This window comes from Talpa europaea, assembly GCF_964194135.1.
Source record: "Talpa europaea genome assembly, chromosome: 1".
Classification (NCBI taxonomy): Eukaryota; Metazoa; Chordata; class Mammalia; order Eulipotyphla; family Talpidae; genus Talpa; species Talpa europaea.
This window is the reverse complement of record NC_140073.1, coordinates 89,753,416-89,767,858: the sequence shown is the minus strand read 5'-3', so window position 1 is coordinate 89,767,858 and position 14,443 is coordinate 89,753,416. Positions and strand designations below refer to the sequence as shown.

Here is a 14,443-nt window from a genome sequence, read left to right as displayed (position 1 = left end):
GCATAGCTCTCTTCAAAGTAGTGTTTTTGCTTTCTTCAGCAGGTAGCTAGGATTAAAATCATGTCATCCTATGGTAGATCTATTTTTAATATTTTGAAAACATCTGTATTCGTATCCATAGAGACTGGACCAGTCTATGTTCCCATCAAGTGTTCAAGGGTTCTGTTTTCTCTGCTCCTCACTTCCTGTTTTTATCCTTTTATTTTTTCATGTGAAACTTTCTCATAGTTACGAGGTGATAACTCACTGTGGTTTGGATTTACATTTCCATACGATAAGCAATGAGCCATTTTTCACGTGCATGTTTGACCATCTATATGTCTCCTTTGGAGTAACATTTATTTAGCACCTTTGCTCATTTTTTGATCAGGTTATTTGTTTTCTCTTTCTAGAATTGTATGAGTTCTTATAGATCTTGTATATTAGCCTCTTGTCAGTGATATGATATACAAATAATTTCTCCCATTCAGTAAGGTACCTTTTTTTTGTTTTAATGACAGTCCGTTTTGCTGTGCAGAAGCCTTTTAAGTTGATGCAGTCTCCTTTGTTTATTTTTACTTTTGTTTCCTTTGCCATTGGGAGGAAGGTTCCATTGACATCCCTGAGGACAGTGTTGTGGAGTGTTTTGACTGTTTTCTTCTATATGTTTTATGGTTTTAGGTTTTATATGCAAGTCTGTAATGAATTTTGAGTTAGTATTTTGTGTATGCTATAAGACAGTGGTCTAGTTTCATTCCTTTGCATATGGCTGTCCAGTTTTCTTAATAAGAAATTGAAGGAATGTTCACTTCACCATTGTATACTTTTAGCTCCTTTCTCTTAGATTAGAAATCTAATCTAAGAGTGAGGTTTTGTAAAGTGAGAGTTTGCTTCTGGGCTGTCAGTTCTATTCAATGTCTCTGTGTATCCTTTTACAAATGTCAAATTCCAGAATCAACACAAAAATCAAATGGAAAAAAAAAAGAATGAAAGATATTTTCCTAGAAATTTTATCATAAGACTGCTGAAAGCCAGGGTGGGGGAGAAAGGAAAATTTAACATAACTCTATAAAAAGAAATGTTACAGGTTTGATTATGTTATTCTGTTGGTTATTCTTTTAATATCTAGAGATCTGTGGTGATACAGTAGTTAAGTTTGTATTTTTTCCTCTTTTTAATACTGTCATCCTAGGTGTTTTTGATTGTTTCAATATTTCCAAATAACTAAAAGTTGTTGCTGGTGAATTTCTTTCTTTTTTTTTAAGATTTATTTTTATTTGTTTATGCATAAAGAAACTGGGGTGTAGGCCAGAGTGCGAGATGTGGGCGGGGGGGTGAGTGGATTCACCAGAGACAGAGTGGGAAGCAGAACAGGGAGACTGCTGAAATAACTGCTGAGGGGAGTAGTGGGCTAGACAGGAGAGGTATATCAGTCTATGTGGGTCAGCTCCCTGGCCTGGGATTGAACTTGTGCTGCAGTGGCTGGTGATGGCTTGATAGTGCTGAGACTTTAACCCCTCCACCACCAGGGAGCTTTTGGTGATTTTCTTAATAATGATATATATCTTTTAGATTGTACTTTTATTTTGTTATTTATATATTCTTTTTGTTTTTTGAATTAATTTCTTGAATTTTTAACATATTGTTTTTATTTATGAAATAAATCCTGTTCATTATAGAAAACTTGGAAAATTCAGAAAAAAATAACATCATCTCCAAAGGCAAAAGATGGTCAAACTTTAGTATACTCACTCTTGACTCCTTACATAGATTATAAACAAGGTTACCGTAATTATAAACAAGGTTACCAAAATCATTTGTGCAATTATACACTGTTCCACTCCAGGAAGCACCATTCACAAACTATTATGTGCAATATAGCTGTACCACATATCACATTTAATATGTATCTGTATGGATGTGAAGTTTTCTTTCCTCATAGTGGTAAAGACTATCTGTGGTATTTAGTTTATTAATTTGATACTATGAATATTCTACATAAAATAAGTATATCAAAAACAGCTTTCAGAAAGCAAATAATAACCATTTTAGTGACTGTGTGATTTATTTAACCATTACATGATTTTTATATGGTTAGCATGTTTCCAAATTTCTATTATGAGTAATAATAACATGATGATGTTTATCTTTGTATTGAAATCTTTTCCCTGTATTTTGGAATTTCTTTGGTACACACTTCTATCATTAAAATGTGAGTGGTGTGCGTGTCTGTCACCCACCTAAACCTTTGCTCTTGTAAGCAAATACCTATCAGACACTTTAAATGACTTAAGGACAAGAATAGTGGGAAGGGTCTCATGCAATATAAAGATGGCAGTCAAAAACTATGTCAGTTTCAAACCAATCATAAGGATCCAGTCTTTCCAAATTGCTATGTAAATTGTTAAAGTACTTTTTCCTTCCCCCAAATCACTCATGCCCACACTCCATCAGCCTCCCTCCTTCATTCCCTCCACACTTTCCATGTTGTTTGTTAACTTAATTTGCTGTTCATTATCTAGCTTCTTGAATTGAAATTTTAATTACTAATTATCAGCTTTTCTCCTTTTCAATATGTGCATTTACCCTGTAGCCACTAATTTAGCCTTATGATCTAAGTTAATTTTTTTCTTATTTAGTTCATTTATTTATTTTTTTTTTGTTTATGTAGCACATATGAGTGGAGTCATCTTTCTTTCTCTCTCAATCCTGTACCACTATACCTAATACCCACTCAGTCCAACCATGTTGTTGTAAATAACAGGATTTTATCTTTTTTTAATAGTAGAACAGTATCCTATTGTGTATATACACCACATCTTTTTCATTCAGTCATATATTGATGGGTACCTAGATTGTATCCAATAAATGTGGCAGATCCATATATCTCTTCCTCAAATTATGGTTTTGTATTTTTCAGGTAAATAGTCAGATATGGAATTACTGGGTCATATGGAATTTCAAGGTTTAATTTTCAGAGTATTCTATAATGTTTTCCATATTGCTATTCCAGTTTATAATGCCATACCTAATAGACAGTGATTCAAAGGAAAATAAAAAAGTGTTGGAGAGGATGTGGCAAGAATGGGAAACTTGGTTAGAATAATAGGGACTGTGTTACTTTATTCAAATTACTGTCTTATTTAGAATATCCTTTAAAAAACATAGTTGTGTTTTATCTAGTTTGGTTAGTTTTGTCTTTTAAATGAAATGTTTTTAATGCCTATATGTTAAATAATAATTGTTTGAGTTGGGTTTGCTTTACTAGTAATGGTATTTGTTTCTCTTATCCACATGCCCATTTTTTTCTTTATTTTTCTTTTCTGGTTGATATATGAACCACTTTTCATTCCATTTTTCTCACGTATCAGCTTTTTCTTCATGCCATCTACTGTTATGCTTTAGTGGTTACACTGATAATTTATAAAAAGATGTCCTTATCTTATGTCAGTCTACCTTAAATCAGATTATTTACTACTTTCTAAGTAATATGGAACCTTTTAAAATTTAATTTCCTTTACTCACCTCTAATATATCTTTCCTAATCCAAGGCAAAATCTCCTTAATTGATGTACTTTACTAAATTTTGGCTCCTTTTTTTGTTGCTTTCACAGCCAAATTCTTTATTTTTTAACTGACGTAGCACTGCATTATAACATTATGTAAGATTTGATGAATCACTGAAAATCGACATGTGTATATACAATATGAAGTTTATCACTAAAAGTTCAATTTATCCTTCTTCATATAATCATTCCCTTTACCTATTCCCTCTCCCCTTCTCTTGATAAATATTAATTGGTCTTATAATCTAAATTTATTTTTATATACCTTAGTTCATTTACTTGATTTTTCTCTGTACCACACATGAGTGAAATCATATGGTATTTTTTTTCCTTCTGACTTATTTCACTTAGCAGAATATCCCCAAGATCTATCCCTGGTATTGCAAATGACAGGGTTTTGTCCTGTTTTTAATAATGCAGCCAGATTCTTTAGAAATTACTTATTTTCAATTCTACCACCACCATTTTCATCATAATTTACAATTCAAAAATCCTTTATCCTTTTTTAGGTAATCAACATTTTTTCTAGATCATTTTAAAGACTGTTATTTAGACTTTATTACATTTCATTTTTACTTTGCTATTTGCATTGTAAATCACAAATTCTTCCAGAAATTCTAGATCTCTGTGTATTCTATTTTGAATACTCTTCATTCTTAAGCTCACTCACTTTTTTTTTTTTTTTTTTTTTTTGCTTTCGTCTTTGGTATCTCCTCTTAAATGCCTCATATTAACTACAGGGAAAACCTCAAAAGTAAGTTCTCAGTCTTTTCTGTTTTTCCTCTACATTCATTACCAAAGAGATCTCTTCAAACATTACTTAAAATATGTTATCCTTTACCCTCAAATATATCATTTTCTGAACCTGCCATCCACCTATTATCTATTCTTAATTTCCTGTAGACTGAGACACAGTATCCTTGATTTCACTTTCCTGTGTCATATTTAAGATAGTTTTTAAAAATATATTCTATCAGAAACACAATCTTTCGGTATTTTTGGTTTTAGTATCAGCATTAATATTTTATGGTCAGGTTCTTTATGCAAGTGATGAGTTACACAGTATTAATATCATCTGCTGTGTATCAAGTTCATAGAACCCTAGAGATTCAGTTTTGAGTAAGAGTCAAGTAACCCTTGTGTTTGCCAGTAGCAAGTTAGAGATTTGGATTGCCTCAGCTTGATCAAGTAGAAAAGATAGTGCCTACCCTGAGTTGACGATTTACCAAAATGTAGACATTGTCCCTCACTGGGAAAAGCTTATCAAATGGATTTCAGTTTATTCAGTTTTCTACCTGTCATGTGATTGACATTTGCAGAGCACCACTTTCATAATCTACTCAGATGTCATTGCCATAGACCGATAGACTCTATCAATCTGGCACACCATCTAGTTACCTAGTTTTATTTCTTCTTGCCTTTCAGTTTCATTTTCCCTTTGCTTCCAGCTGTAATATTTCAGCCTTTGTTCTCTTCAGTTCATCTAGTCCAATGCTGGGAGACTATCGTGGTAGTCCCACTACCCTAAACATTTTGTATTCTTTATTAAGCCAGAAATCTCAATTTGTCTGTCTGACCCAATCTTCACTATTGAGACTCATCTTCCCTGGCTTCCCTTAATTTTGAACTGGTTTGTGGGATGATCTTTGTTCCTCCTTAGAGACAGTCTCATTTTAGCCATAGTGTATCTTTTCATGCTTTTGCTCTGCTATGCTTTTCCCTGAAATGCTTCCACTTTCCTTGAAAGCTACCATATTCAACTCAAATGTACATTTCCTTCAAATGGAAGATGCATTCCTTACAAATACAGGCATTTTTTTTTATCCTACAGGACGCCCCCCCTTATAGTTTTTATCATTATTATATTAAACTTAAAATTGATTTAGAGGGTCTACCCTGGTGGCACAGCGGTTGAGTGCTGGGCTGCGAAGCTGCCCGCAGCCTCTGCAGCGCCAGTTGGATCCCTGGCCGCTGGAGAGGGTCCCACATGGCGTGCAGACCTCTCCTGCCACCCGCTTTTCCCCTCAGCAGTGTACTTAGTTCCTTCTGCCTGTTCTGCTCACCGCTCTGCCTCTGGTGAATTCTTTCACCCTCCTGCGCTTCTGACTGTACCCAGTGCTTGTATAAATAAATCTTTAAAAAAAAAAAACTGATTTAGATATGTATGTCTTATTTTCTAGATTTAAAGCACTTGTAAGATACAGATTGTATCTTACTCTTCATTGTCCCACTTCAGAACTGAGCAATTTGTATAACCTGTAGTACTAAATATATACTGCTGTTTACTTTTATCAAGGCATACAAAAGACATCTAGTGCAGTTTCCTCACCTAAACATAAAGGAAATGTTCTTAAACTTTTAGTTTTTTGTTTTTTTAAAGATTGTTTATTTATTTATTTTTAAAGATTTTATTTATTTATTTTTAAAAGATTATTTATACAAGAACCGGGGTACAGGCCAGATTCGCCAGAGGGTGAGAGGATTCATCAGAGACAGAACGGGGAACAGAACAGGCAGACTGATGAAATACACTGCTGAGGGGAGCAGCGGGCAGGACAGGAGAGGTCTGCTGCACCATGTGGGACCCTCAGACCGGCACTGCAGAGGCTGCTGACGGCTTCACAGTGCTGCACTCAACTGCCTGAGCCACCAGGGTGGCCCTTAAATTATTAGTTTTAAGACACCAACATGGCTTCTAAGCCTTAATGGTTGTCTAAGTCTCTCAGTTTAAAGTGTGCTCCAAGGAGGGTCTGATGCTTTCATGAGCAGTAAAATAGGGATGAATTTTACCCTAAAATAAAGATAAAGATAAGACAGTTGGAGGGCGAAGGGGAAAAGATAATGAAGTATAAGGCCATTGAACATGGGCCTCCCTGGTGGTGCAGCGGGTTGAGTGCAGTGCTGTGAAGCTGTGCCCAGCCTCTATAGTGCTGGTTCGATTCTCGGTTGGCCAGGGAGATTCCCACATGGCGTGGCAGACCTCTCCTGTCTCACCCGCTGCTCTCCTCAGCAGTGTGTTTCAGTCAGTCTGCCTGTTCTGTTCCCCGCTCTGTCTCTGGTGAATCCTCTCACCCTCCCATACCTTTGGCCTCTACCCCAATGCTTGTATAAATAAAATAAATATTAAAAAAGACCATTGAACATTATGATATCCTCTTTATTTCTGACTTCATACCTGCGTTTCTGTCTTGAGGCTATCTTTTAAGTCCTTTTTCCTGGCTACTGAAACTACCTTATTCCACTTATATTCATGGTATAACTGCATATTCCCATAAGAAAGGGTGTTAAGACCAATGAATACCCATGATATTGCAAGTGTAAATTTCACCTTTGACTAATGAAAATCAGAGTAGGAAACCCTGATTTATATTCCCTTTGCCACGACCTTGTTAAAACCTCCCAATATGCATGTTGGTAGAACCTAGAAAAATGAAGAAAACATACCCACATAAACATATTCTCCAGGGCATCCCCTACTGGTGCAGGTGGTTGAGGACAGTGCTGTGAGGCTCTCTGCAGCGTGGGTTTGATTCCGGCCAGCTGGCGAGATACCCACATGGCACAGCAGACCTCTCCTGTTTTGCCTGCTGTGCCCCTCAGCAGTGTATTTTAGTCAGTCTGCTTATTCTGCTCCCTGCTCTGTCTCTGGTGAATCCTCTTACCCTCCCAAACAGCTGGTCTGTACCCCAGTTCTTGTATGCATAAATAAATAAATCTTAAAAAATGTAGCTTAAAAAAACATATTCTCCAATTTTAAATTCATATTTTGGGAACTCTGTTACCTATTTCTAACTTTAATATGCACATGCACAGAATCTTCTAACTGCAAAAATAAGCAGTGGATGTCTAGATCAATAGGATAGAATATAGTATTTTCTGTGATCCACAGATACTTAGAGAACATATTCTGTACAAATCCTATTTAAAATTTTATATTTGAGATTTACCAAGCTTAACAAATCCTAAAATTCACGTAAAAATTGTCATATGGGCAAAATGACAATGGTGGTAGTGATGATGATAATCATTAATTAGTCAAACCGATTTTTAATTTAACATATAGTTCTCTGTCATATCAGGTATAGAAAAATGCATTTACTTTTTGCTGAAAAGTAAAGATGCAAAACCTGAAAACCAGTAATCCTATTAGTTTCCTGCAGCTGCCAAAGCAAAATTCCACAGAGGGATAAGATTGAAAGTGCTGATTCCATTTTCGTGGTTAGAGGAAAATGGAATAGTGCTTTAAAGAATGATATAACATGGAGAAGTCAACAACACATGGTATGTTTGTGCATTCTTTACTTTTATTCAGACATAAGTAATAGGAAAACAACGCTAAGTTGTAGACACTTTCTCTCAGTGTACTTATTTGTTTTTTTGCCCTTTGGTAGAGGAAACAGTACTGTTTCCTTTAACATGAAAAATTGATTGCACTTTGAAATATTCATTTAAAAATCTAGAATTCATGATTATATTTCATTCTTATTAACTTCACAAATTTCTTTCACCATCATAACCTCTTATTTGAAAGCCTCCATAATAATAATTAAGATGAAATACTAAGTTCTAATGTAAGTATTTATAATATATAATGCAAACTATATAAGGATATGTATCAATCTAATATTTCAAGCAGCTATAAACTTCTTGAAGAAAGATGCGTTGTCATTTATATCCTTGGAAATCTATGACATTTTGCATAATGTTGAAGTAAAATATATGCTCAGGAAAAGCAATAATTTGTATTAAGCTATTTTTAATTACCATTAAAACTTCATTTAACTTACTAGTTTTGAAAGGAAACTAAACAGCTTATTTATATGTTTATTAACATTTAATACATAACATCAGAAATAGGCTGACAACGAAGTTGTGATCCCATATTCTTATTTCACTTCTTCATTTGAGAATAGACCTGGGAATAAATAATTATGTTTATATTTATTGCTTAGCTGATCAACATTCTGTTTCTATTTTGGCTTATTTTAGCTTTTAGGTTTTGGAATAAATAAAATGTCTTTGTCTAACCCTTCCAGAGAAGACAGTCTATCAATATTTAATTTGACTAGACATAGAAAACATTAACATAGCAAAAACAATTTATGAGATTGTTTCTGTCTTAGATTTACTTATTAAATGTAGTTAAAATTTATCAACAAGAGCATTATGTGTGTGTTTGTTATCTTAATAATTCTAATTAACTTTTGGTAATTGCTGAGAATCTGCAACTGTTTCTATATTTTACAGTGATAGTTCTCAAAACCAGTAGAAACATGAATAAAATAAACCTGTAAGAAATGAAACAATTCAGGTTAACTAAATTTTTACTCTCAGTTGCTAATAATAAAAAACATCAATAAATATTCTATATAATATATTTAAATATATTCTGTATAATATATTCTAAATATTATTATATAGACTATATTATTATACATAAATTATACATTCACCTGGAATATTTATATGGGTATGCAGCATTTTAAATAATTCCATACTTTGATATAGTTTTACTGGTATTTTACATAGAATATAAAATATATAATTATAGAATATATAATATAATGTAAATATATTATTATATAGAATACAATATAAGGTATCAGTAAAACTATATCAAAGTATGAATTATTTAAAATGTTGCATGCCCATATAAATATTCCAGGGTTGAATGCATAATTTTTTTAGAACTTCTTACTATTACTAAGCTAATATGACTTCAATACTGGCATTTAACCCCCCACCTGTAACTAGGTCTCCTCTCTTGTGTGCTTAATTTATCTTAGTCTCATTATAATGGACATGCATTGTGAAGATACATACACTGAATTAAGCCAAGTTAGTGTCTCAGATTAATTTCGATTTTAGTCAGTCTCGCAGAAGTGTTGTTCACCAATTGTTCATTTCAAAAACTAAGATTATATATAATATCTAGTAAGAGACTGACAGGTTTTCAAAATAGATATTTTCTGAGGATGACATCTTTGGACACTTTGCCACATTCAATGATTTAGACTATAGAAGTTAAAAAAAAAGTAGCAAGAGATTATGTTTGACTAACTGAAAGAAAAAAAAATGATTTTATATAATTACCTAGAATCATAAGTGAGATTAAATTAACTAAAATATTAAATATTTTCTATATTAAATCATTTTGTAGCTTTGGGGAAAATTTATTAATTTGTTGAATAAAGCAATGCATTTTGAAGAGTTATTGTCTGTGTTACTCTTCAATGTAGAAGTGGGCATTTAGGGTATTTCCATGTCCTAGTTATTGTCAAAAATGCTGCTGGGAACCTTGTGGAACATATGCGTACTTTTGTTGATGGTTTCAGAGTCTGTGAATATATGCCCAAGAGTGGGATTGAAAGATGATATGGTATTTTCCATTTTTAGTTTCTTAAGGTAAGTCCAGATTGCTTTTTGTGATGGTTGCACCAGTTCACAACCCCAAAAACAGTGTAATAGTGTCCCTTTGACCCTCATACAGTCCAACACTTGTTGTTGGGGGTCTTTTAAAGAGATGAATAAAGCCAGAAATTTGTAGTCTTAAATTTATGTGTGTTTGTGCATGTATATGCATATATATGTAATTCATTTATATATATATATATATATATGAATTATATAGAGAGAGGACAGCATGCACTCCAAATCAAAATAATGCTATTTAAAATTCCAAACAAGGACAACACAAACAAAGAAAACTACAGGCCAATCTCTGTAATGAACACTGATGCAAAAATCCTCAATAAAATTTTAGCTATCAGAATCCAACAGTGTATCCATAAGATAATTCACCATGACCAAGTAGGATTCATTCCAGGGACACAAGGATGGTTCAACATCCAAAAATCAATCAACGTCATCCAACACATCAACAAAAAGAAATATAAAAAACATATGATAATATCAATAGATGCCAAGAAAGCTTTCGACAAGTACAACACCCATTCATGATAAAAGCCCTTGAAATTCTTGGGATACAAGGAACATACCTCAACATCATAAAGGCCATATATGACAAGCCAACAGCCAGTATCATTCTCAATGGCGAAAGCTGAAAGCATTTCCATTAAGATCTGGAACAAGACAAGGATGTCCACTCTCACCACTGCTTTTCAATATAATACTGGAAGTTCTAGCCAGAGCAATAAGACAAGAGAAAGATATACAAGGAATCCAAATAGGAAAATAAGAAGTCAAACTATCACTATTTGCAGATGATATGATAATATACATAGAGAACCCCAAAAACTCCACAGAAAAACTAATTCAACGAATCAATCAGTTTAGGAAAGTGGCAGGATACAAAATCAACACACAAAAATCGGTAGCCTTCTATACACAAACAATAAATCTGAAGAAGAAGAAATAAAAAAAATCCCTTTTATTATTGAAACAAAAAAAATCCAATTGCACATTTTAAGGTTAAAGGTCCACAGTAGGTAAAATAGTGTGTTGGAGAAGATTTTAGTGCTTTAAGTGTATCTTTGTGTTTTTGATTTATAAAAAAATAAAGTGAGGGCTCTAAGAAAAAACATGTAAATGTTAATTTCTGTGAGGTATTCATGGTAGAACATAGATAAATGCGTTCTATTTTTGTAATTAAGCACTCACATAAAAAAGTAAATATAATAGATTACCAGATATTTTTAATATTATATTTTATATATAATATTTATATTATAGTATTATATATTATATTATTATATTAATAATATGTTAAGAGGGAAATATTTATTTCTAAATTCTAAATACTTTTCCTTACATAGGCAAACTGGAATATGTGGAAAGCATCAGGATAAGGGAGGGAATAAAAAATCCTTGAAGAAGGAGGGAAGCATCTTAGATCTTCAAGTATTTGTGAAATTGTCATTTACAAGGTTTCAATTCACTTAATGTAGCCATGTGTAATAGAGCTAGTGTAAGTATACCAACTCATATTTTATTAATTATTGAGGATAATTTAGGTTTTTAAGAGTCTGGTGGTGGCCCCAACAAGAAGATATCAAATAAGGAAGACAGGTTTCATATTCTCATGAAACTCACATTCTAGTGGTGTGAGGAGATTAAAAAAAAAAAAAGCAAGAAAAAAAACCCAGCATTTATTAACAAGCAGAACAGTCACATGATAAGTATATTTTCTTAGAAAATATAAAATGCTGGGGGAAATCAGTGATGTCATGTGAAGTGACGTCTGTTTTTTAAAGTACTATATTAATAATATCCACATAATAATTCCAAAAGCATGTGCTATGTTCTATCTGTTACTCCTGTCAACACATTTTACATTTCTGGAAAATACAGAGATTGTTTTTGTTTGTTGGTATTTTTTCCTTAATCATCTGTCTATATATATTTAGATGATGTATAAAATGCATTCTTTTAGAAATGGAATTTGAAGTAGACAGGTGTTTTTTTCTGTATGCTTTAGATTTTATTTTTTCTAAACTTATTTAGATTGCATGATACAATTTAGTTTATAGATAAAAAGCAAAATATACTTGTCCTTAAGATCTAAATCTGCTTGTTTAAGTAATGTATCCGATAGATTGCAATACAAGAAGATTATAAAGTGATTGTTAGATGTTAATAACAGTAACACAAAACATTAAGGCAAGTGACATTTACATAAGTATCTTGATCTTAATACATGTAATTTACATATGAAAATTTAATCACCATAGAGATAAACAGCTGCAATGTTTAATTAAACTCTCCACACAAAATCAGCCTGCAAGAAGTAGTTTGTCATTGCTAATTCATCACAATTCTCTTAAGCATTCTTTAAAATAAAAATGCAAAATAAATGACTCTTATTGATAATTTAACTTCTGGTTACTTTGTATTTTAATTGTATCATCAAAGCCTGTTGAGAATACGATAAAGATTCTAGGTTCATTTTCACGCTGTTTAGAAGGCAGAGCATACACATATAGATAACAAATGTATTTGTTTACAAACTTATAGGGGTCACCAGCACAGTAGCACTAAAGGATAATTTAAGAAATTTTAATGCCAAAATAAGTTGTGGGTAATGAAGGGAAGTAAGAGTCTTTCTTGATGGAGCTCTTAAAGACAAAATGAATTATACACAGAAATTAATGCCAGCGTTAGCTAGAAAAAGAATAACAACTGCTTGCATGGAATTGATAAAACCGAAAAATCTTAATTACAATTTAACATTGCAGAAACAATAAACAGAAAAGAGAATGGTTAATGCATAAATGTTGTAGGATATCATCTTTGTGAAGCAGGACTTAAACAAATGGCAGGTTTTGTTTCTATGTATCTTATTTGTATAAACAAATGACTTCATTAAAAAAAAATACCTACTGTATGCCGGGCATAATGATACACTTGTATAAAACAGTCACTTAGGTTAACTTTCACTAGACATTATATTGATTGTAGTCTTTTTTTTTATAGACAAAGTGAAAATGGAGAAATAAGGAACAAGTAGATACATTTATAGTAAAGGGTTTTTATTAATCATCTAAATTTTTGATGATTCAGTCATCTAAATTTTTGCCATTAAGTTCAGAGAGTTGGGCAATATTATAAATAAAGTGTATGCTACCCATTTAAGTAAAGAAAAAATTAAATTGGATCTTGGCAAGTATACATTCTTCTCAAGTTGGTTCCTAAAATGTACTTTTAATGTTATGGACATCTAAGTTTGATCTTAAAATGTTCTACCAAATCATTAAGTCTATAACATTTGTCTAGAAGAAATAAAATATCATTTTCAAATGTAGCAATAATATGCTATCAATTATATTATGAATTTCAATGAATTTTCTTTCTGTCAAACTGACTTTTGTATCTGTAAATTAATATCATGCCAGATATTTTAGTCTCACATGTTTGAAGAATTTAAACCCAGGCCCTAAAAATGTTATGTCCTGGCTGATGCCCTCAAGAGCATCAACAATGCCGAAAAGAGAGGCAAACGCCAGGTTCTTATTAGACCGTGCTCCAAAGTTATCGTCCGGTTTCTAACTGTGATGATGAAGCATGGTTACATTGGCGAATTTGAAATCATTGATGATCACGGAGCTGGGAAAATTGTTGTGAACCTCACAGGCAGGTTAAACAAGTGTGGAGTGATCAGCCCCAGATTTGATGTGCAACTCAAAGATCTAGAAAAATGGCAGGATAATTTGCTTCCATCTCGTCAGTTTGGTTTCATTGTACTGACAACCTCAGCTGGCATCATGGACCATGAAGAAGCAAGATGAAAACACACAGGAGGGAAAATCCTGGGATTCTTTTTCTAGGGGTGTAAAACATATGTGGAAATAAAATGCCTCAATGGAAAAAAGAAGAAAAAAAAATAGAATAAATTGTGTCATGTAGTGAGTGGAGACAACAATGTCTGAATGATGCATTTTAAGAAAAAATGATTATATGCCTTTATAGTTTCCCCATGTATTATATCAGGTGATTTATCCTGGGGATGGGGTTGCTAATCTCCTATGCAGAATAAATAAATGGTTTTGATTTAGATAACCTTAAATGTTATGCAGCAACTCCCTAGAATTCTGACTTAATTTCACATAATGAAATATTGAGAAATAATGTGGGAAAAATAATACAGGAACAAATATATATTTTTTCTCTATATTATTTAAAACAAAGGTTATTTTATTATGAGGCTTAAAAATAATCCTTTGTCGCTTTATAGTTATGTGCGACTACCTTTCTGTGTAAACATATATATTGTGTAGGAGAAATTATTACCTATTATCTGATTTTGTATTCATGTATATGGAATCTCTCCTAAACAAAGATAGTAGAACCTGAAAGTAGGTTAATTAGCAGAAAAATCAGGAGACATGAAAACACATACCTAACCTTAAACATTTAATTTTAGTTTAACTGGGCACGTGCTG

General features: G+C 32.6%; 1 pseudogene across 1 annotated transcript; it reads left to right on the top strand.

The window, feature by feature from the left end:
- The first annotated feature begins 13,447 nt into the window (after positions 1 to 13,447).
- Positions 13,448 to 13,828, top strand: LOC311184945 (small ribosomal subunit protein uS8-like; annotated as a pseudogene). The gene has a single exon. The product of its transcript is annotated as a small ribosomal subunit protein uS8-like (transcript).
- Positions 13,829 to 14,443: the final 615 nt, after the last annotated feature.